This window comes from Pinus tabuliformis, chromosome 8, assembly GCF_031772625.1.
Source record: "Pinus tabuliformis cultivar Carrire ecotype Pingquan chromosome 8, CPIR1, whole genome shotgun sequence".
Classification (NCBI taxonomy): domain Eukaryota; kingdom Viridiplantae; phylum Streptophyta; class Pinopsida; order Pinales; family Pinaceae; genus Pinus; species Pinus tabuliformis.
The window spans coordinates 1,746,442,403-1,746,465,185 of record NC_142294.1 but is presented as its reverse complement, the minus strand read 5'-3'; the positions used below and the strand labels follow the sequence as shown (position 1 = coordinate 1,746,465,185).

Genomic DNA, 22,783 nt, shown 5'->3' with positions numbered 1-22,783 from the left:
AAAAGCACATGAAATCAATTGATTGTTGAAGGAGCATCCCATAAGTGTTTTTCTTGAATTTGAATTTCAATCTCTTGTCAAACTTGTCTTGTGAAGGGGCATTCCAAGAATAGGTGCATATTACGCATGCATAAGGTTCACATGTCAAGCCCAATTTTATGTATCCATTAAATTCAATCCCATGTCAACGCCCATTCTTCCAACACAAGCGAAAAGAAAATAATAACTTTCAAAGGACCTTTTATTTTCAGCCTACCTTTGTCCACCATTGTCCATTGAAAGTTCTAAGTAGTGAATAGCCACATATCCCATTTTCATAGAGTAGTTCCCTCTAATATCATTAAAATCCACACTACTTTATCATTAGTTTCAAAAAATTAAATCTGAACCTTAAATAATTCATAAGTATATGAGTTACAATATTGATGCGAAGCAACTTCAAGATTGAGTCTTCAACTAACCTTTATACCAAATCTACATTTTCTTTTTATAACAACTTTGTTTTATACCTAACACATTAAAATCTAAAATTCTTGACCAACAAAATCTAACACTTTAAAATCTTAAAAATTATTAGTTAATTTCACCTCATTAAACCAATTTAAAATAAATAAAATAAATCATAATCTACTTTTTACACGAATCTATCATTTGATCATGCAAACTGTACATTATGTTTCCTATAAACTACTCAAGATAAAAAGAAAAAGAAAGCTTACCTATGTAGATTAAGCATCAAGCTAAAATGAAAACGAGAGTTGTTGATTCTCATTGCCGGGAATAGATGACTGGCTTGCTGTAGTGTTCGAAGAGGTTGTATGAAATTACATAATTCTCATATACATATTCCCTCTATTCTCTTTATCCGCATTGAATATATATTCTCTATGGACCCTTTGTCAGGGGTATATTTATATTGGTTTATTTTTATTTTTTTTAAATCACGGCTTTCTCTTTGTAATCACATCAAAACAAACTCTTAAGCTACCAAAAGTTATATGCCATTCACATTCTTTATAAGAGCCAATAGCGTAAGACTGACATATTCCTGCATGGAAGCTTTGTTTATTAAAGGCAATGCAATAGAATATCGAGGAAAATTTATTGTGGCCCGTATTCCCTTCACTTTGTTATATAGATATTCTTAATGCCTTCAATTTATCCGAAATCAAGAGTCGAAGTACAGGAGGTATTTTTATACAGTTTGGGAAATTGTTTGTCCGTTGGATTTTATTGCGAAATGGCTGTTTTCCAGAATAGGCATGGAAGGCGATACATGATAGAATTTGTGAAGCTAATTTGCTGGTTGGGATGGCTAACTCATACTGTGTTTGGACAGCTTGATATAAGTGAAAGTGTGACAGGTTCGGTTAGTTTTCCTGATTTAGGACTAACTTGTATAGGCAATTTAGCTGTTTTCTTTACAAGTTTTTTAAGAGGTAGGCTTGATTTAGAGATTGGTTTCAGAGATGTCATGGCCATCCTAGCAGGTCCTCAACTAAAGAAAATAAATGGTAATAATTGTTTTGCACTCACCACACATAAGGAAGGGGAAGGATTAAGGGAATGCTCAGTCGTAATACTGTCACACGGGACGCCAAACTTCTCCATGGCTCAATTTATCAAATATATCTACAATGTTTATAATGTGCAGTCCGTTCTTCTGCAATGTCTCCCTTTAGATCCTGAAGCACACACAGTAGAGGCATGCAATTGTTCCGCTAGGGAGAGCAACATCACAACATGTGGATGCATTGTTTTCTGGAGAGGCATGAAAGATGAAATCGCAGTTATGCTTGCTGAACGGATGCCTGGAACACTGAAAGCAGTGTCGGATTCCCAGTGCCTACTGCCATCTCGACAGTGCCTGAAAAATCGCTGCCATGGGTGCAACCAGGGCCTGTTGCATGTGGAGGGTGATCAACCTGGACAGAAGACTTTGAAAGAGGGCGATCCAGAGCTGGAATCGCCTGCTGCAGCCTGTTTAACACTCGATTACATTTCTAGGGAATCCTTCCTTGGAGAGTCAGCTACTTGCATCTGCATTCCTGTGCAAGGATCTGAGTGGACAAAGATGTTGATCAGATCATTCAAGCCTAAAGATAACGAAACAAGAGGAGCGATCATCAGACATGCTTTTAACAGCGTTTCAGATGCCCTTGAAAACTCCATGGCTGGTGAATACCATGCAAAAGAAGAATACAACACGGCTTCATTAATAGTGCCTCGGTTGACAGAAATATTAATCAACTTCGTGCTCACTTTCTTGTTCAAAGTGGATGGCTTCTCTAGCGCTCTGGTAAGTCGAAGGGCAGTCAGAGATTACATTTTAGACAACAGAGGAAGCGGGTTTGCTGCCCATGTGTTTATGAGCCTGGTTGAGGTGAGATCTAATGCCAATAGCACCAACTTTTGCCAACTGTTGTCATTCAGAGGTAATCTTTTAAGCCTCAGAACCTCATTATTCATAGTGGGTTGTGTCAACTTGATTTGCTCTGTTAGTTGGGCAGTGCTTGTTGCATTGGAAGGAGGCACTAACAAATGGTATCATACGCATTCCATGGCACCCTCTAAACCTAGAGTTGCTGTGATAACAGCAGCTATTGCTATTGCTTTGGGCATGGACTGCTTCGATTTGAATTTGTATTATTTTAACAGAGGATTCTCCCTCTACAGGAGAAAGACTCTTCTGCTGTGTGGAGTAATAGTTTTGGAAATAATATGCATTGTATCAGGGAGCGCAGTAGCAGGTGTTTTGGGTATAAAGTTTTTTGGGAGATGGATATATAGTGCTGTGCAAGCTCTTGTTTGGGTGAAGTGGGGAATTGGCAGCTATCTTCTTGGTCAGTATCCTCCAGACTATGGGGGAACAACTTGGTGGCGGGGAGGAGGAGGCATGTATATGTACTCTTCTGCATTTATGCTCAATGCTGTATTGGCTGGAGTAAGAGCCAAATGGGTGTATTCATAAATGTAATTGTATTCGATAAGTTAATTTGTTCAGTTCTTTTAATTTCATTATGAAACCATTTTCAATGACATTTTCCCATTTCATTCTTTGTTATCAATTATAGTTACTTTAATTGTAGATTCCTTTTATTACTTTTAATGATATCAAATTATTGTAATTGTAGTTAATTTGTTATGTTGATTATATAAAATAAAATAAAAAACCAATATAAGAAAAAATCTTTGTGAACAAATCTCATAATTCTCAACCAAAATGCAGATATTTTGCATTATCACTTTCACTTTGGAATTCTCAACATAGATGCATGAAGTGGGTAACGAATTTACTAGTACCACTTTAAGGTGCAACAGAGTTGTGAACAAGAATAGTTGCCAACAAGTTGCTGACTGAACCATCCTACAGTGATCTACAAAAATTTAGGTTTGCGATCATATTTGCTTTAAGACGATCTACTTAGTGAGCCATGGGACACCTGAGAGTGTTGTTGGTGAAATAAAACTATTCAGAGGCAAGTGTCAATCAATATCATATACCCAAAAGCGTATCTAACATATTTATTAATGGCACGTGTCTGGAAACTCCTGTGTGCAGGCAATTGATTTGTGAAAGGTAGAAATAATTTTTGTTTGGGAACCTAGTGTTTTGCAAATTAAGGATATTCTTAAGATGTTTGGGTATTTACAGGGTCAATGTGGAGACCTCCTGTGTTTGTTAGATGGATTTGGTGCCTTTTCAATACAGGAAATATCTTTGACATCGAGTATCTTTTCTTTTTCTTTTTTCAGTACGAAAAATATATTTTATATTTTATATTGAGAAAAGATATAGATGAGGCATAATTCATCAGATGTCTTTCTGGGAAAAAACAAAATACAGAACCCATGATTTCACTGTGACTATGAGAATGGTCGAAGTCCATATGCTTCAAGACAAAACAGATAACATAATATGTTTGATACAGTTCCTGTAATGATAATAACAGAAAATGCATTTTTCAGAAGCAAATATCTGTGGCATAGACAATCATTAGTTGTTGCTATATTATTATTTTGTATTCATATTGATATAGATTGTTCCCCCTCTGGAGAAACCTATTGCATTTGAGTAGCATTTGAAACCAAAAACAAAGACTGAATTGTTCTATCAATACAATGCGGCTTGGTCAGCAGGAGAGATAAAGACTCTTAAAATTTCACCATCTAAAGAGGAAGCTCAAGAAAGTCCCTCGTAGAGGACACTGTTTTTGCCCAGTGGCTTGGTCAGCAGGAAAGATAAAGACTCTTAAAATTTCACCATTTAAAGAGGAAGCTCAAGAAAGTCCCTCGTAGAGGACACTGTTTTTGCCCAGTGGCCAAGTAAGCAAGTTCAAAATTACAAAAAAAAAGAGAATTATGTAGTCATTCAATATTATCACAAAAAAATTTAATCACAATTGCTCAACCTTTTAAAGGATCTATTTGAGTGTTAATTCTCCCGAGTGATGGCATGGGAAGGATTTGTACTTTATGAAACTATGTTATGAAATTTATAACCCTATATAACAAAAATTTACAAAAAAAAAGACTGTGAGACATATGGATAGAGGAGATTAACCCGAGTTTAGAAGGTCCTCCATTTCAAAATTGGTCTACTGCCATGTGATCTCTAGATACCATTTGTCATTTCTGCCCCGGTAAACTTTTTTTGATACTCTGTTTGCTTCCTTGTTAACCCATCTTCCAGGTTGGATTGTATAGCTATCTTGATATTTCCATAGGGGTTCTATTCTTTTCATCCATCCTTGGATATTTCCATAGGGGTTCTATTCTTTTCATCCATCCTGGGATATTTCCATAGGGGTTCTATTCTTTTCATCCATCCTTGTAATCTGAGATTGTTCAGGGGAAAACCTGCATGGAAGTTGGGAAACCTGCATTAAATCATTCTCAGTGTTTCTGTTGGATCTATTATGTGGCATTGACAACCAAACAATCTTAATTGCATGGTACTCGTTAATGGAAAATGAGAGGGCGCTTTTCAAAAGAGCAATGTCCATTTCCGGTCGTTTTAGAATCGGCCAATATCTGGGGCCATAGTCAAATCGAGAAAGCTGCATTATTTGTTCAAGAAAAAATAACTAAATTTGATATAGTTAATATGCTTCTTGTAAAGAATTTGGTACATGTAATTATGAGTTGATGAGTTAATGATTTCAAATGGATAATGGATAGATTTAAAATGTATGGTTAATACGTTGAAATCACTTGAAATGGGAATAATATTAATTTTATTTATATTATAAGTGTTAAATTATATTATATTTTATTTATCGAATTTATAAAAAAATATATATATTTTTTAATAAAGAGAAATGGTATGACCAATTATTTATATAATTTTTTTTATTTTTTATTTTTGAGGTTGTTTTGACTTTTCAATTTTCAAATTAAAATTGGTGATATTCACTTTTTAAATTAATTGATATTTAATAATTATTTTGTTGATGGCCTTGAATTAATGCACATATTCTATTATCTTCTTTAATACAATAGGTACTAGTGCTAATACAACACTAATACAACATACTAAGTACTCAAGCTTTTTTTTTTTGTTGATCCTGGGTCCTTATAGCTCTTGTACTTGCCTCTTGATCCCTTCAATCTCTAATCAATGTAGTGCCCTGTCTAAAATCAAGTGTATTTGATGGGAAATACTCCTCAAAGGTGGTAATTTTCTGGTAAATTCATTTGAAATAACCACCAAAACTCTCTTAGTAGCTTTTTAATCTATGCCAACAATATCACCTTTCTCTAATTCCAAATTAACATATTTTGAGCATAAGTGCATAGCAACACTATGCCTCCTTTTCCTCCTTCCAAAACTCCATTGTGGTACATAAAGTAACTCCACTATTTTTGTTGTTGTCTTCCCCTTTTTCCTCCTTCACTAAAACAATATAAATCCTTTTCCACCCTTATCCATTAAAAAATTATTATTTGATAATGATAAAAAATTTTTTATCAGATTGCCACAATCTTCCTAACAATAAGTCAATTGAATCCATTGAAAAAATATCACACAGAACATGGCCCAAGTAATTCCATACATGAAAACTTAAGTAACCGGAAACTTGTGAAACATTGTTATGACATAGTGGTGAGATGCCCTTTTTGCAACTAAAAGATACGCTCTGGAGATACTAAATTTTTATTATTACCTCTCTCAATAATAAATGAAAAACACTTCTTATCTTACATTTAATTTTCCAAAGAATTTTTAATTTGGGTATTCATTTTTTTATATTATCATTTTAACGTAAACAACACTAGGTAGAAAATAAACTTCTCTCTGTACCATAGTTGGGATCCAATTGCAACCCTGACTCCTTAAACTATATACATTATTTTTTCTCACTTTCTATTCCATCTAAATTTTCATTCTTCTAGTTCCTTTATTCTCCACTCTTAAAGTAAGTTCCATTAAACCACCCAAGTTTGCCTCTAAAAATTCCTTTACATGAAAAAAAACTTCATAACTTCCTCTAAAGCTTTGATTGCAACAACATTCAGGTTAGTTTCTCACTTGTTGTTTCCACATATATGTACTCTTCACACGATTCTACTACTTTTCTTCAGTTTTCCTAAATTAACCATGACACTTCATTGACTGTTTCTCTTTGTCCTTTAAATTAAACATAGTTGTCTCCACGTTAAGCTCATCTTGAATAGCGTATATATAAGATAGTTAATTTACATGGAAGCAATTGCGTCACCTTCATTGTTTTTCCCGGATCTAATGGATAACCTGTAGTATTCTTCAACGCACTCTTTCACCATCGTCTTTCTATATATGAGATACTTAATTTACATGGAAGCAATTTCGTCACCTTCATTGTTTTTCCCTGATCTAATGAAGAACCTGTAATATTCTTCAACGCACTCCACCACCATCTTTCTATATCAAATTTTACAGCTTTTCGAATAGATTAAAGTAGTAATATATGAAATAAATTAGATTTTATAAATGTAATATATCTTTATATTATATTTTATTTTATTTTTTTATAAAAATTAAGGTTAACAATTTTAATTTATTAATAATGATATATAAGTATATAAAAAAGTTGTACTCATAAAAAAATATATATATATAAATTTTAACCCATAAATTATTTATTAATATTTGAAAATATATAATTAAAATTTAAGAAAAATATGAATATTGTATAATTGGATTTGGAATATGTTTTAAAATGGTTTTGGTTTGGGTAAGAATTTATCTTTGGATATAGAGAAGAGTGAAAAGTTGTTTTTAAGAAACTAGTAGTTAGTCATTAAAGTGAAATGATTTTTTTGAATAATTCATTGACAGTAGCTAGTGATTTTTGTTCTTATTAATGACAATTAAATCATAATAAATTTTCTCATTCTATTAAAAAAAATAAAAATAATTATATAATTAAAATTATTAATTAAAAGATTTTGTATATGATGTTTGGATTGAAACGATGATCAGAACCTAGGATTTTGAAGCAAGGCAGCGAGAAGGTCTGCAGGTGGAGGCCTTGGGGCTTGGACAAGGACAAGGACGTGTATAGGAGGTAGACGGTTGGATGCTATTCGGGAAAGGATGTCAAAGCAGGGCACGAGGAAGGAGACAACTGGAAAAGGACGGCGGATGAACCCAGCCCGAAACAGAGGAAAAAAATCCATGCACGGCTTAAGGAAATGGACATGGGAACCAAAACGGGGTTAACCAACAAGGCTAGCAGCGCTGCCGCTCTCAGCCCACAACACGCAAATGGTGGAAGCTCGAACAAAGGCGATTTTTATGGCCAACAGTTACCAAGGTGCAACCAGCAGTTACCAAGGAGCAGCCGGCAAGAGGATGGTCAACCCAAATGACACCATTGATCTGGACCCCGAACCTGGCGACATCCTGTCAATTTGGGGTCTGGAGATCACAGATCAGGATATAAAATGACATATTTGTCCAGCTGGAAGATATGGGAAGGAAACTTGAGGTTCGAAGGAGGCCTGGGATCAGAAGGGAACCCTAGGGTGGCTAGAGGACAACCTAGGTCTGTCATTTCTAAACAGCCGGAAAGAATTCCCTTTCATCCAAGAGACATAGACACAGGAAGAATCGGCAGCAGCGGCATAAAAAAAAAAAAAAAGTCAAGCAAACCCCCATCCCCTCAGCCTATTCTTATCTGGAGGGTTAGAAGACGTCGTGATAAGTTGTGGGTTGGGAAGCATTGAAGGAAATAACTCAGGCTTGAAGCCAGGAGTGGCTCAAGGAAGAAATGCACAGCTGCGTTGGAGCCTAGATCAGGCTGCGAAACCCCAAAATCCTACTAGCCGCAGACAGGCAAAACAACAAATTCCAGGGGCGGGGTCTGGTTTTGCGGGGATTCTGAACCTAGCAAATGGGGTTGGGGAAGATAGCGGAGGGGGGTCTGAAGCAAGGGGAGGAAGCAACACTCGAAGGGGCAGAGGAAAGAAGCGAACATGGACAAGTAGAAGGCAGATCAAAAGAAGGAAGAGGGCTCACCCAGGAAAAAAGGAGAACAAGAACGCTCCAAGTAGAAGTTGCAGATGTGGAAGCGACCGCTCAAGGTAAGGAGGAAGTGATTCGGATTTAAACAGGGATGCAATAAAATACAGAGATAACCATAAAGACAGATATGCGGCGGAAATAATACCTCAATTCATTACTGTAAAACATTGAAATATGCTTACAAACAGAAATGGAAATAAACCAGCTAGGGCGATGATAGCTTATCTCTGAGAAGAGATGTGGTGGCTACATGCCTCTGAAATGTCTTACAATGAGGCTCGAAGGCCTATTTATTATTGAGAAACAATGGAAAACCCTTCACATTCCAAAACCTAACCCTAGAAGATGAAACGCCAAATTGTGGGCCCCGTTTTTTGGGTAAGTTGGTACATCAACTTCCCGGGGTCGCGAATTGGTCGTACTATCTCCGTTTGACGTGCATGATAGCCCGTTGGAAAGATCTCTCCGAGGACTACGACGGAAAAGACGATTTTTATCAAAAAAATCGCTGGCGGTAGATTTCCCAAAAAACGTCGTTTAGGGCCTCAAAACGGCTCCAAAAGTTTAGGACCCGAAAAACTGCTAAAAATAGTAAACTGTGCTATAATTAAGGAAACTGAAAAAACTGTAAGAAGCACTAGAGGGGATCCAAGTGGAATTAGCGGGTGGCCACCAATATCCACCTGGATCAGGAAGGGACACGATAGAGGCAGATGAGGGAGAAGAGGAAAAAACCCAAGATAATTAAGAGAAAAGAATCGATTGCAAACCTGATCCTAGGAATGAATGTGTCAATAGACGAAGCCATGGAAGTCGTGGATCTGACATTGGTTGGAAAGGAAAGAGGGAAAAAACAGTCAACAAATTTCATTCAGGAGTGGGCTTCCCATCATTGGAAGGAAGCCCCGGACTCAGCTTTTCAAGTCTCGACACTCGCAAAGGGATGGTTTATGGTTAAATTTGCAAAAAAAGAAGCGACGAACTGGGTATTGGGAAAAAATTGGGCATTTGGAAGGAACTCGATCCTATTCAAGCGATGGAACCCTCTGTTTGATGCTCAGAGGGAAAGAGTCGATGAGTTACCAGTTTGGGTCTGCTTGCCAGGGCTCCCGCCATTCCTTTGGGTTGAATCAGTCTTCAGGTCTATCGGGAACCACCTAGGGAAATACATGGAAACAGACATGTCCTTTTTACAAACCAGAGATCTAGGGATGGCTTGCATCTTGGTAGGCCTCATCCCTTGGGCAGAATTGGTAGAAGAAATCTAATTGCATTACAAAAAGTTCAAATACCTGCAACAACTTGACTATGAACACCTACCATTTAGATGCCACAGGTGTCACATTTATGGACACTTAGCAAAAGAATGCTCGATGGCTCTCAGACATCGAGGAAAGAAAAAGAAGGCCGAGACAGGGGGATCAGCAGTGGAAATGCAAAGAACCAACCCACCGGAAGGAAACAAGGGGGAAGAGCCGATGGACATAGACGGACCCCGGAAGGACCCAGATGGGAAAACAAAAGAGCAGCAGAAGGCCAACCAGGAGCACCAGCCTCCCATCCAGCTTGAAGGGAATGCAACGATCCAGGACTCTCAAGCAGACATTGAAGAAAGCCACACTATCGACAAAGAGGGTATGGGTCTAGCCTTAAACCCACCTTCTGTTTCTCCTGTAAATTCTTTAAATATAGCTGAATCAGTGCTTGGTCCCTCCAGGCAACAGAACATTGTGGCTCCTATTCTTCACTCAAAAAATATGCAAGTTGAGAGTATAATCACCTCCATTCCCAACATAGATCTGAATCGTGAATATGCCCTAACCAATGTTGTCACTCTGAGAGAAGAAACCCTCACTGCATCCAATCCTTATAACCTTAGGCCTCGAGAGAGAAAACCTCCCCCGTGGGGAATGTTGGAGGTAGTGGGAGGAATCAACATGCAATCCTCCCAGCCAGGAGACAGGAAGACAAGAGGGAGAAAAACAAACCTATCCAAGGCTCAGCTAAGAGCCAAGATAGACATTGCAGATGGCAAGCAAATGTCCATTTCTGGGGCGCTTAGAGTAGCAAAACCCCCTCCGGAGGTTAATCAATGATCATTCTCTCCTGGAATTGCAGAGGTTTAGCCAACAACCCAAAAAAGTTGGCCTTAAAAGAAGTAATCCGGACCTACAATCCGGATATACTCCTCCTTCAAGAAACCCTGGGAGCAGGCGAAGAAGTCTCAAAATCACTATCAAAAATTCTGCCAAGCTGGATCATCCAGGTCTTGGACACCAAAGGTCATTCTGGGGGCCTAGCCATGGCATTTAAGCAAGAGAAATTTAAAGCCCTAAACTCCTGGGGGATGGACCAGGTAATGGGGATGGAAGTCTACTCCCAAGAACTCTGCACCACTCTGTTGATAGTAAACATTTATGGGCCCTACCAGGGAAGAGCCCTCTTCTGGAAGACCCTCCTCTCCAAATCCTTAATGAACAATCCCAACTTGGTTATCGGGGGAGACTTAAACTTCTCCATAGTCTCCTCCAAAACATGGGGCCCCTCGACCAGAGAAGATTGACTATCAGACTTTTTCACCAACCTTTTCAGAGACTACAAATTGTTGGACATCAACTTGCTGAAGGTAAGACCTACATGGATAAATAGGAGAATAGGGGATGGTTGTGTAGCAAAAATATTGGACCATTTCCTCCCGCGGGAGGAAGCAACAGCAAAGATCCCAGCCTTTCGTCAGTGGGTGGATGAAGAGGGGAACTAGGACCATATGCCAGTCTTGCTAGAACTATACAAGCTCCCCAAAAAACCAGTAGCCCCCTTAAAATTCAATCCTACCTAGCTTCAAGAGGATTCCTTCAACTCCCTCTTTAAGTCCACTTGGAGACCTGCAAGGACTAGAGACTCCGATGATAAAGCCTTCCTCTTTATGGAGAATCTGAAGCGCCTTAAAAAATCCACAATGAACTGGGCCAAGGAAAAGAAATTGAAAGAAGATGAAGACCTCATCCAAATAGGAAGGAATCTCCAATGGCTCGAAAGCCTTGAAGTCGATGGCTATGAAACTCAAGAGAAAAGGGAAAAAATCATGCAACAGGAAGCCCAAAGGAATAAAATTCTCTTGGCAAGAGAAGAACAATGGCAAATGAAAAGCAGAGCCATTTGGCTAAAGGCAGGGGATGAAAACACCAAATTCTTCCAAAATTATGCCAGAGGAAGGAAGAACACAAACACCATCTGGCACCTAAAAGAAGAAGGAGGCAGAGAGGCCTGATCCTTCCAGGATCACTTTCAAAACCTATTCTCTGACCAGGGTGGAATTTCCTTGGCGCAAGTAATCCAAACAACCCAGACTTTTCCTCGTTATGTGGAAGAAGAGGAGTCACTAGAACTAATGGGAGAAGTCACCAGGCAGAGGTGGAAGGAATCATAAAAGCAATGCCAAAAGATAAAAGCCCTGACCCAGACAGTTGGACAATGGAGCTGTTCCAACATTTCTTCGAGAAATTAGGGCAAGATCTTACTAAAGTTGTTGAAGAATCTAGAAGAAAAGGGGTAATCTATCCACCCTTCAACTCAACCTTCATAGCCCTCATACTGAAAAAAGAAGACACTTCCTCTTTCGTGGACTTCCGACCGATCTCCCTCTGCAACTGTATCTATAATATCATAGCAAAGGTGATAGCCCTCCGGGTTAAACCAATTTTATGCAGGCACATGTCAAGAGAACAATTCGGCTTCTTGAACGGGAGGTAGATCCATGAAGCAGTTGGAGTAGCCCAGGAAACCATTCATAATATCATCCAGAAAAAAATCAAAGGAGCAGTAGTGAAAATAGACCTATCTAAAGCATTTGACAAGGTTAGTTGGATGTACATTCAGATGCTTTTCACACATCTGGGGTTTCATATTGACTTCATAAACTAGTTAATGGGATGCTTAACCAGTGTAAGCTTTGCAGTCCTCATCAACGGAGCAGCCTCCTCATTTTTCAAAGTCAGAGAGGATTACAACACAGATGCCCCTCTCTCCCCTCCTCTTCCAGAAGGCCTCAGTCAATTGCTCCTTGATGCCCGAAGGAAAGGAAATATCCAAGGGCTGGAAGTGGCAGTCAATCTAAAAATAACCCACCTCCTGTTCGTGGATGACATCCTGCTATTCTCTAATGGAAGAAGGTCTGAAACTCAAGAATTAAAAAGGATACTAAATCTCTTCTTAAAGGCAACAAGACTACAAGTTAACAAAGATAAATCACAGCTTTTGCTGGAAGGATTCAACAGGCAAGAAGTAACCCAAATCAAAGAGGACTTTCCCTTCGAGGATAGGAGGCTCCAAGACTGCTTCAAATACCTTGGGTTCTTCCTAAAGCCCTGCTCATATAGGAAGCAGGATTGGCACTAGCTAATAGCAAAAATCAAATCAAGAGTCACCCACTGGAGTTTCAAATGGCTATCTAGAGCTGGCAAACTGACACTTATCAAGTCAATCTTCCTGGCTATACCGATCTATTGGGTTGCATTAACCTGGGTCCCAAAAGGGATTCTAGAGAAAATCAGAAGAGTCTGCAGCAAATTCTTATGGGCAGGATCAAAGGAAGACTCAGTACTCCCATGGGTGGCCTGGGAAAAGGTGGCAAGGCCAAAGGATTGGGGAGGATGAGGAATAAAAGATTTAACCCCCTTCGCACCATCGCTGGTAGAAAAGTTGGGATGGAGGCTTATCAAATCGAAGAACCTCTAGACTATGGTGTTCAAATGAAAATATATTGATTCAATGCCGTTGGAAGATTAGATCTGAAGCCCAACCAAAAAGAAAGGCAGTGCCTTAGTGGTGTGGAAAGCAACATTAGATGGCTTTAAGATCGTTGAACAAGGCCTATCTTGGGAGGTAGGGAATGGAGAGCATGTCCGAATAGGGAAGGATCCTTAGGTAGGATGAAACGAAGATTTCATGCTATCCTCGGGTCTCAACCACCATCTCAATACAAGAGGCATTAATAACCTTAGCCAGATCGAGAACCATGGACACTCCTCCATCTAGGGCCAAGCATGGCTTACAGGATCGGACCTAAATCTCAACCGTCAATGGAGAGCGGAATGGATCACTACACCTCATAGTTGTCTCGATCAAATGTCCGACTAAGAGATAGACCAGATCAGTTAGTTTGGACCCATGTAGACTCAGGCAAATACTCCCCAAAACAAGGCTACAAGTACCTAATGACAAAGAAAGGTTGGGGAAATTAGAACTAGTGGGTAACCTCAATCTGGAAAATGCAATGCCCGAAAAAAGCCCAAATTTTCTTCTAGTACATCCTAAAGGAGAAGGTGCCAACCTGGGACATCCTATAGAAAAGATATAAGTCAGGTCCAGGGAGATGCGCCCTTTGCAAAATGGCCTCTGAGTCAATTTTTCAACTCTTTATTGATTTTTCCTTCTCCAAAGCAGTATTGCAAGCTGTCAGGGAAATGATCCACAAAAGAGTCTTATGGAATGGGTGGACGATAGCTGAAGCTTGGAAATCTTGGTGGACCCAACATCCTGAAGAAAATCTTAGGAATCTTCCCCTAATCATTTCCTGGGGGTTATCGATCGCAAGGAATAAAAGTATCTTTCAAGATCAATTTCCCTCGGTGGAGAGCACAGCTATTGGAAGTGCATCTATATTCACAAGCATTCCTGAGTCCATTCACGAGGATTTACCCGGCCTGGTCAAATAAGAGAGTATTAAGGAAGGCGTTCCATGGGCATATTTCGATGGGGCCTCCAACCAAAACAACAAATGCAGTGCTGGGCTAATCATTCACCTACAACCCCATAGATGCCTTAAAGCCTCAGTGGGTATAGGGACCGGAACTAATAACTTCGCCGAGCTTACAACCTTAAAACTCCTTCTTTGCTGGCTCATCCAACTGGGCATATCCACGATTTAGATCTTCGGGGACTCTCTGAATATTGTCAAATGGTTCAATGGAACAAGCAGATGTCAGAATTACATTCTATCTCCATTACTTGAAGAAACCTTGCATTTAAAATCTCATTTTAACATCATTTCTCTATGTCATATATACAGGGAACACAATGACTCTGCAGACCAGCTTTCTAAAGTGGGTCTGCAACAAAATATGGGTAGTTGGCGGATAGAGGACATAGAGATGGATGAGATTCGTGTGTCAGATCGTCCACCCTATGCTCAAATTCAATCTCTCTAAATCCACAGCTTGGGCTTAGGCACTCTCCTTCCTTTTCAGTTTTCTTCTTTTCATTTTTGCTCAAAACAACAACTACTTGCACCTTTTAAACTCCTTAATATTTTAAAAAATTTCAAAAATTTTCCACCAGACTCATTCCTGTTTAGTTTGTTTTCCCCTCTGAGGAGACCCAGGAATGATTCAACCACATCAGTTTAGTTTTACGGCTGAAAACAAAGACCAATGATGTGGTTATGATGCTCAGGAAACTGATCAACCGGGGTTGTTCTCCTCTCTGAGGAGGCCTTGGTTTCAAAATTGATCAGTGAATCAGAATCAGATAATCGAGATGGCAAAAGGGTGCATCCCTCAAGCAACATCTCAGCAACTCTATGACTAAAAATCATACAGTCACTTGAATGCCTAACAACATATACAATGTAACTTTTTGTCTTTGTAATGAAAAGTTCGATTTTTTTCTCGATATATATATATTAAAATATATTTATATAATAGTAATTAATATATTTGTAAATAGTTTAGAGAAACCATTAATATCTTTTTACTCAAATTCAACTCCCTGATTAACCTAATATAATAAAAAATATATTATATTAAAAATAAATATTCATTATATTTAATAAGTATTTTTAAAAGATGGAAAAATGGTACATGATTGTTGTTGTCTCACTCTATATGTACATCATCCTCGACATTGTCAATGTATGTTATATTTTAGAGTCTTATGTTAGGATTAGAATATTGTTTTTTGCCAAATTTTAATAAAAAAAATTAGTGTTGAAAATGGATCTCTGTCTACATATAGGTTCAACACCTTGAAAAGCTCTTGGGGCACTTGGAGTATGGAGATTATACAATTCAAACTTGTGATTCCAAGAAATCCCTGTCAAATTTTAGATAAATTAAACTAAAATAGACCATTGCATTGACTGATGGTCAATGCAGTAAAAAAAAAAAGTCTAACGTATGGTTGACGTGCCCACATCCTTTGGTTTGAGTGAATTTGAAATAAGAACTTTTGTTCGGCAAAGGTGAAGTGAGTGTGATCTTCATCCTTCAAATACAAATTCAATTGAGACAATGACAAAAGCATTGAATGTTTGGGAAATTGAAATAATATTTAATATTTAATATTTTAATTTGGTTATAATAAGATAAAAAATATATAATTAATAATTATAGTTAATAATTAAACATCCATCTAAACTTCTTTTAGATTGAAAATAAATTTGATTCCTCTAACCATTTAGTAGATCTAGAAATAAAATAAATTTACGTTGATATTTTAAAATTTGCAAACTTCTTTTAGAGTGAAAATAAATTTGATTCCTCTCACTATTTGGTAGATCTAGAGTTAAAAGGAATTTAAACTCATATTTTAAAATTTGCAAACTTCTTTTAGAGTGAATAAATTTGATTCCTCCCACTATTTGGTAGATCTAGAGTTAAAAGGAATTTAAACTCATATTTTAAAATTTATAATTTCATTAAAATTAAGAAAACAATTAATTTCAAATTTTTTAAATTTTGATAAATACAATTATTTCATTTTTTTACATTTATAATTTTTTTTTTCATTTTTAAAATCAACCCATTGATAATCAACAACTACCTTTTTTTTTTAAGTAATTCATAAAACCTAATTCTTAACAACCGTCAACCCATTGATAATCAACAACTACCTTTTTTAAGTAATTCGTAAAAATTAATTCTTAACAACTAATTTATAACTAAATATTATTTTAAAAACTAATTCATAACCATTAATTTTTAACCAAATATTATTATAATTAATTTAATAACTAATTTACTCATAGCCAACTCTTAACCCTTAACCCGGATGCGTCTGTGTTATTTATTCTTTAAAATTAAACAACAACATTATTATTTATATCTGCAATATAAAATTCTGTACTAGTTAATATATGGATGACCACCATGAAGAGAATAATGACTAACGGAAATCTACATTTCAATCTTCTTGGAGTTGGTTGACTTATCGATCTAATAATCTTCAAGTTTTGATTATGAAATGTTGCATACAAGGTACAAGATCTTTGACTAGTGGACTGGCTCTTAATTTTAAGAGTTGAAGTTTCTTTCTTTGGTTGCTAGAAAACTTTGAATTTAATTATTTTTATGCAATGTTCTTAGTTATTTATCATTTTTGAATTATCTCTAAACTTATACTGAATAGGGTGTTCCCTATACTATAATATCAGTAATGAATCTCGATTTAGACCTTATTCTTTCGTGACGGTTAATATTGTTTTATTATTTTTCTCTCACATATATAATATAATAATAATAATTTATTTTTTAATTTTATTGCGTTAGTGTGATATTATATGTTAGTGTGATATTATATTTTATTTATCATTAAGATAATATTATATCTTATTTTCTACATGATTATATTTTTATAGCATTTTTTTCTTTTATTTTATTAAAGGACATAAGATTGTTGATGTTATTATATTTTTATATAATATTTGTAAAGATAAAATTTAACATTTCACAATTTATTAATATTTGTTAAATTTAAATTTATAATTTTTTTCCTCTTATTCTCTTTTAAGTCATAAGGATAAAGAAAATCATTTATATCATGTAAAGTGTATTTTAAGAATGGAAGTGTATAAAGTCAAAAAGAAAAAAGAGATAAATAATCAATGTAAAGTAAGCATCGAACTAAAATGTGTTAGAAAGATAGAAGAGGAAATGTACAAAATAATATACACAATAATATGAGTTGCGACTCTTCTATTGATCACACAAAAACTTGATGATTACAATGAACCCGGTGAAGGGTATTTAAATTTTTTCTGACTAGCGACTCGCCCAAAATAACTCAACGTGCAAACACCCAAAATAATTCAACATGCAAACAAACACTAAATTCGACTTTACCAAAAATATGACTTAACTCGACTTGACGCAGTTAACTGACTCTCTAATTTTAGCTAACTCTTCATGCAAGAGTAATTAGCTATCTTTAACACTCTCCCTTAGTAACGACCGCTAAACAGGGACATGACTCATGACAACTCAAACATGCTTGCTGGTCTATGTCTTAGATAGACTTACAACACCCAAGTTTCCTTTATGAAACTCAAATACATATTTTTCTAATGACGTAGTGAATATATCATCCAATTGATCACATAGTTTACACAGCTTCAAGTGGACTTCTCCATTGCTCACAAGTTGTCTAATAAAACTATATCTAGTATCAACATGCTTGTTTTTTTATGAAACACACTATACTTGGATAGTGCAATACTTGAGGTGTTGTCACAATATATTGATGTCGATCCTAGTTGTTCATGCTTGAGTCCATCCAGTACTCTTCTTAACCAAACTGCTTGATACGCTTGTAATGTTTTTGCTACATATTATGCTTCTGCTGACAAAAGTATCACAATAGGTTGCTTCTTAGATGTCCATGCTATCACACATGAACCAAGATGGAACACATAACCATAAGTGTTCCTTCTATCATCCAAATTTCCTGCAAAATCATTGTTGGTGTACCCAATCAAACGCTTCTTCTTTTTCTTTTGCATACATTATGCCACAATCTCTAGTTCCTGCTATGTATCTCAAAATTATTTTTCCTGCTCGCCAATGTGAATCTTTTGAAGACTCCATAAATATAGAAACCAAACTCACTCCTTGCATAATATCTGGTCTTGTAGCTGCGAGATACATAAGGCTACCAACCAATCTTTTGAATAGAGTTGGATTCATATAGGATCCTTCATCACCCTTTATTAACTTTGTACCTGTTGCAACTGGTGTAGGGGCAGGTTTACAATTTTCCACACTGAATCTTTTCAACAAATCTTTGGCATATCTATTTTGACAAATAAAAATTCCTTTCTCAAATTGCTCAACTTCTATGCTAAGAAAATATTTCATAAGACCAAGATCTGTCATTTCAAGTTCTTTCTTAAAGGTTGCTTTAAATTCATTTAATTCAATATATCTAGTATAAATCATGTCATCCACATACAAATAAACAATCATAGAAGTTGAGCAATTTGAAAAAGGTATGCTCAATGTTGCTTCTGCAAAATCCATTCTTGATCATGTAGTTGTCAATTACACTATGCCAAACTCTAGGTGCTTGTTTGAGTCCATGGAGCGCTTTCTTCAACCTGTAAACTTTATCTTCTTGTCCTTCAACTTCATATTCTGGAGGTTGCTGCACATAGATTTCTTCTTCTAGAATTCCATTCAATAAGTTTGATTTCACATCCTTATCTGATATACTTCCACTTGTTCTAAGTTGTTATTGCTAAAACTGCTCTTACAGTATCCAATTTGGCTACTGGAGCAAACATTTCTCCAAAATCTATTCCTGGTTTCTGCGGGAATCCTTTTGCTACAAGTATTGCTTTAAATCTGTCGATTTCTCCTTTCTCATTAAACTTTGTCTTGTACACCCATTTTACACCAATGATATTTTTTTCCTTTGGAAAATCAATCAAATTCCATGTATAATTCTTTTCAATAGTTTCAATTTCTTCATCAATAGCTTGCACCCAATTTTCATCTCTGATAGCTTCTTCAAACAAAGAAAGTTAGAATGAAAACAATGCAAAGTTTGGACTAACATCTAAATCATCATAAATATCTTCTAGACTTCTCATTTTTCTTTTACCATTTCTTGGTTCATCACCTAATTAACTGCTAGAAAAACTCTTAACAAATCTCATACTTCACATACTGCTAACTAATAACACAAATATTTTGCATTATATACTTAAAGTATGGTCAATCCACTAAATCTCACTTGTAATTCTCAATATAAATGCATGAAGTGGGTAAGGAATTTTGTACTACCAATTTAAGTGACAATATAGTTGTGAGAAAGAATAGTAATTCTCTGTTGAGTGATGTTAGAAATTGTAATTATTCCTGCATGTGGAGTTAGCTAAAATTAGAGAGCGAGTTAACTGAGTGTTGAGTGTTGAGCGTTGAGTCAAGACGAGTGATGGATGAAGAGTTAAGTGCAATCCATATTTAGAGTATGAGTTAACTGAGTTAAGTTTGTGTGCATGTTAGGATATTTTAAGCAAGTTGCTAGTTGGAAAATGATAAATACCCTTCACGAGGTTCATTTGTAAGAATCAAGTTTTGTGTGATCAATAGAAGAGACGCAGCTCGTGTTTTATGTGTGAATTTCTGTTTTGTCTCCTCTGCCTTTCAAACAAATTGGTGTCAAAGTGAGGTTACAAAGAGCAAGAGAGAATCGATTAACAGTAGTTCGTGTGAAAAGAAAGAAAATTACATTTTTCCATGGTTATGCACCTTATAGATTCTATACAGGGCGTTATAACTCATAAGGGCTCATCAGAGAGCCATGTTAACAATAAAAAACTGGTTAGCTTTCACATACACATGGGTCAACGACAAATAGCGTGAAAGGCATCAACACACAACTAGTTTCAATGATACATCATGTTAACAATTCCGAAGTCAGGTTCACTTCATTATATGTTGACTCTTGCACCATGCAAGATTGGAGTAGTCTACCCAGGCAGAGGAATGGCCCGGTTTCCATTGCCTCCTGGAAAAACCTCCGGCTCTGGCTGCCGGCAATCCTCCGCCCTCCGCCACCCTCCGCGAGCTCCGCCCAACTCTGCCACCCTCCACATTAATGTTGACGACTGACAGGTTCCTGACCTACATTTCGATTTCCATCGCGTCTTGCACGGGAAGTTAATTCGCCATTGAATTTGAATTACTCCAAAAACCCGCGGGCTGCTCCCTCACCAATTCAACCTGACATCCCTTGCAGCTCACCAGGTAACCATAAAATTCTGGAAAAGTTGTTGTTGGGGGTTGCACTGCCAGCGGTCACAAAAATCTAATCAAAGTTATCCACTACATTTCTTTGGAGTTTATGATGGACATGGAGGTGCCCAGGTTAGCTTCATTCCTAACGCAATTCATGGTAGTTAATTGAATCTGAGTTTTAAAAGTATTTAACATTTTGCAAGCCTCTCAGATCCTTATATTTGAGTTTTTAATTTTGTATTCGTTATTCTTTTTTCAAGAGATTAAAGTTGAGAAGGACTATCTACAGGCTTCCAATTTCTGCAAAGACCTCCTCCATCAGGCACTGGTCGAGGAGTTAGACGCAGTAATGAGTGGCAAGGGATTCAGCATCGATGGTAGTAATAGCAATTGGAAGAGACTCTGGGAAAGGGATTTAGTTAGTAGTGGATGCTGAAGTTGGACAAGAGCCTAACAGAAGAGATGACTCAAGGGAGGGAAACCACATGGAATGTTGTTCAGAGCCCATTGCCCCTGAAACTGTGGGAACTACTACTGTTATTTCTATTGTGGGGTCATGTCAAGTTATCATTGCTACTTGTGGAGATTCAAGAGCTGTTTTATGACGTGGAGGGAAGGCCATTCCACTTTCAGATGATCACAAATTATGCCTTGTTTTATTTGGAGTAACGCTGTTATTGACCACAGTTTATCATTTTTTCAAACATTTCCTTGCATCAACACATATATGCTCTCTGATTTGGGGATCTAACCTGATATTTTTGTGATTGCAGTCCCAGAGAGCAGACGAGATGGCAAGGATTGAGGCAGCAGGGGGCAAGGTTATTTGTTGGAATGGATATCGTGTTTTAGGAGTGCTGGCAATGTCAAGGGCCATTGGTATGATATGTTTGTGGCAAGATAACAAGTACATATGTGTGCTTTGGTGCTTTCCTGGTACTTGATGCCATCTATTATTCCTGACCCTGATATTACATTCACTGGACAGGTAAAAGAAGATGAATGTCTGATACTGGCCAGTGATGGATTATGGGACGTTATATCAAATGAGGAGGCATGTCATATTGCTCGAAGGCGCAACGCTCATTGGCATAATAAGAATCCAGTTTCATATTTAAAATCAATGGATCAGTCAATGGACCCTGCAGCACAGTCAGCTGCTAATCATCTCTGTAAGCTTGCTATTCAGCGTGGCAACTCTGATAATATAACGGTTTTGGTTGTGGACTTGAAGGCAAAAAGGAGGCAGGCATGGAGAAACTGAAACCATGAAGCTTAAAGTTACTCACGTTGCATTGATGTTCCTCCAAGGAAAATTATACCAGTAGATTTGTTGATATCCCAAGGTGATTGCTTTCATTGATTTTTTTTTTTTGAGATGGGTAAATACTAGAAAGTAGGAAGCATCCTGTTCTTTTGCCTAATGGGAAATTCACTAGATAGGAGACCAGTTCTTGATAATCAATGTTTAGAGGTCTTTAAACAATTGCTGTAATATAGCATTTTCCTTGGCCCTTTTATCCCTGTACAATTGACTGCACAGTTGACCAATATAGGATGATGGGTGAAACATTGGGAAGATTTTGTCCTTCTAGAATCTTGGACAAAATATTGATAATTTTCAGGTATGGACAACAGATTCTTGTGGATATGTTCTTTGCTTCAATTCAGTGGTGTCGTTCCAAATACTGAAACCATGTAATGCAAATCTACCCAAGCGGGAGATAAATTGTCACCTTGAAGTTTCATTTTGTAGACTAATATTGACTTAAAAGTCATGAAAATGACCCTAAAATGTAGGGTTACTTCTTTGTAACAAACATGCTGATGGAAATATATTTTATCTTGTTTAATTCACTTCAGCTCTTAATCAGGAGAATGGGTCTTTGGAGGACTGGACCTTTGAAAGGCCATGCCAAAAATCCATAATGATTTTAATGAAGCTGCATGATATATTAGGGATGAGATTATCTGAAGTGTATTTACACATTCAATGAAATACAATATATGTGTATTTTTTTACAGGCTTTGCCAATTATCTACTCATGTGAAGCATTCTGGATACCAATATCTTAAAGATATTTTTTTCTAAAAAGTTCCTCTGTTCTGAAGGAACGACTTTATTTGAAAATTGTTTGTGTTACTTGAATTTAGTTTTAAGATAAATTGTTCCTTCTATGATTTCCATACATCTATTTATATTTTTTTAAATCTAGGGGAATTAGTAGCTCGTTGGGATTACCTGGGTGAGGCCCAGGTT

The 22,783-nt window shown here is 36.9% G+C and overlaps 1 pseudogene; it reads left to right on the top strand.

The window, feature by feature from the left end:
• Positions 1–11,044: 11,044 nt before the first annotated feature.
• Positions 11,045–21,787, top strand: LOC149243095 (putative protein phosphatase 2C 6; annotated as a pseudogene).
• The last annotated feature ends 996 nt before the right edge of the window (positions 21,788–22,783 follow it).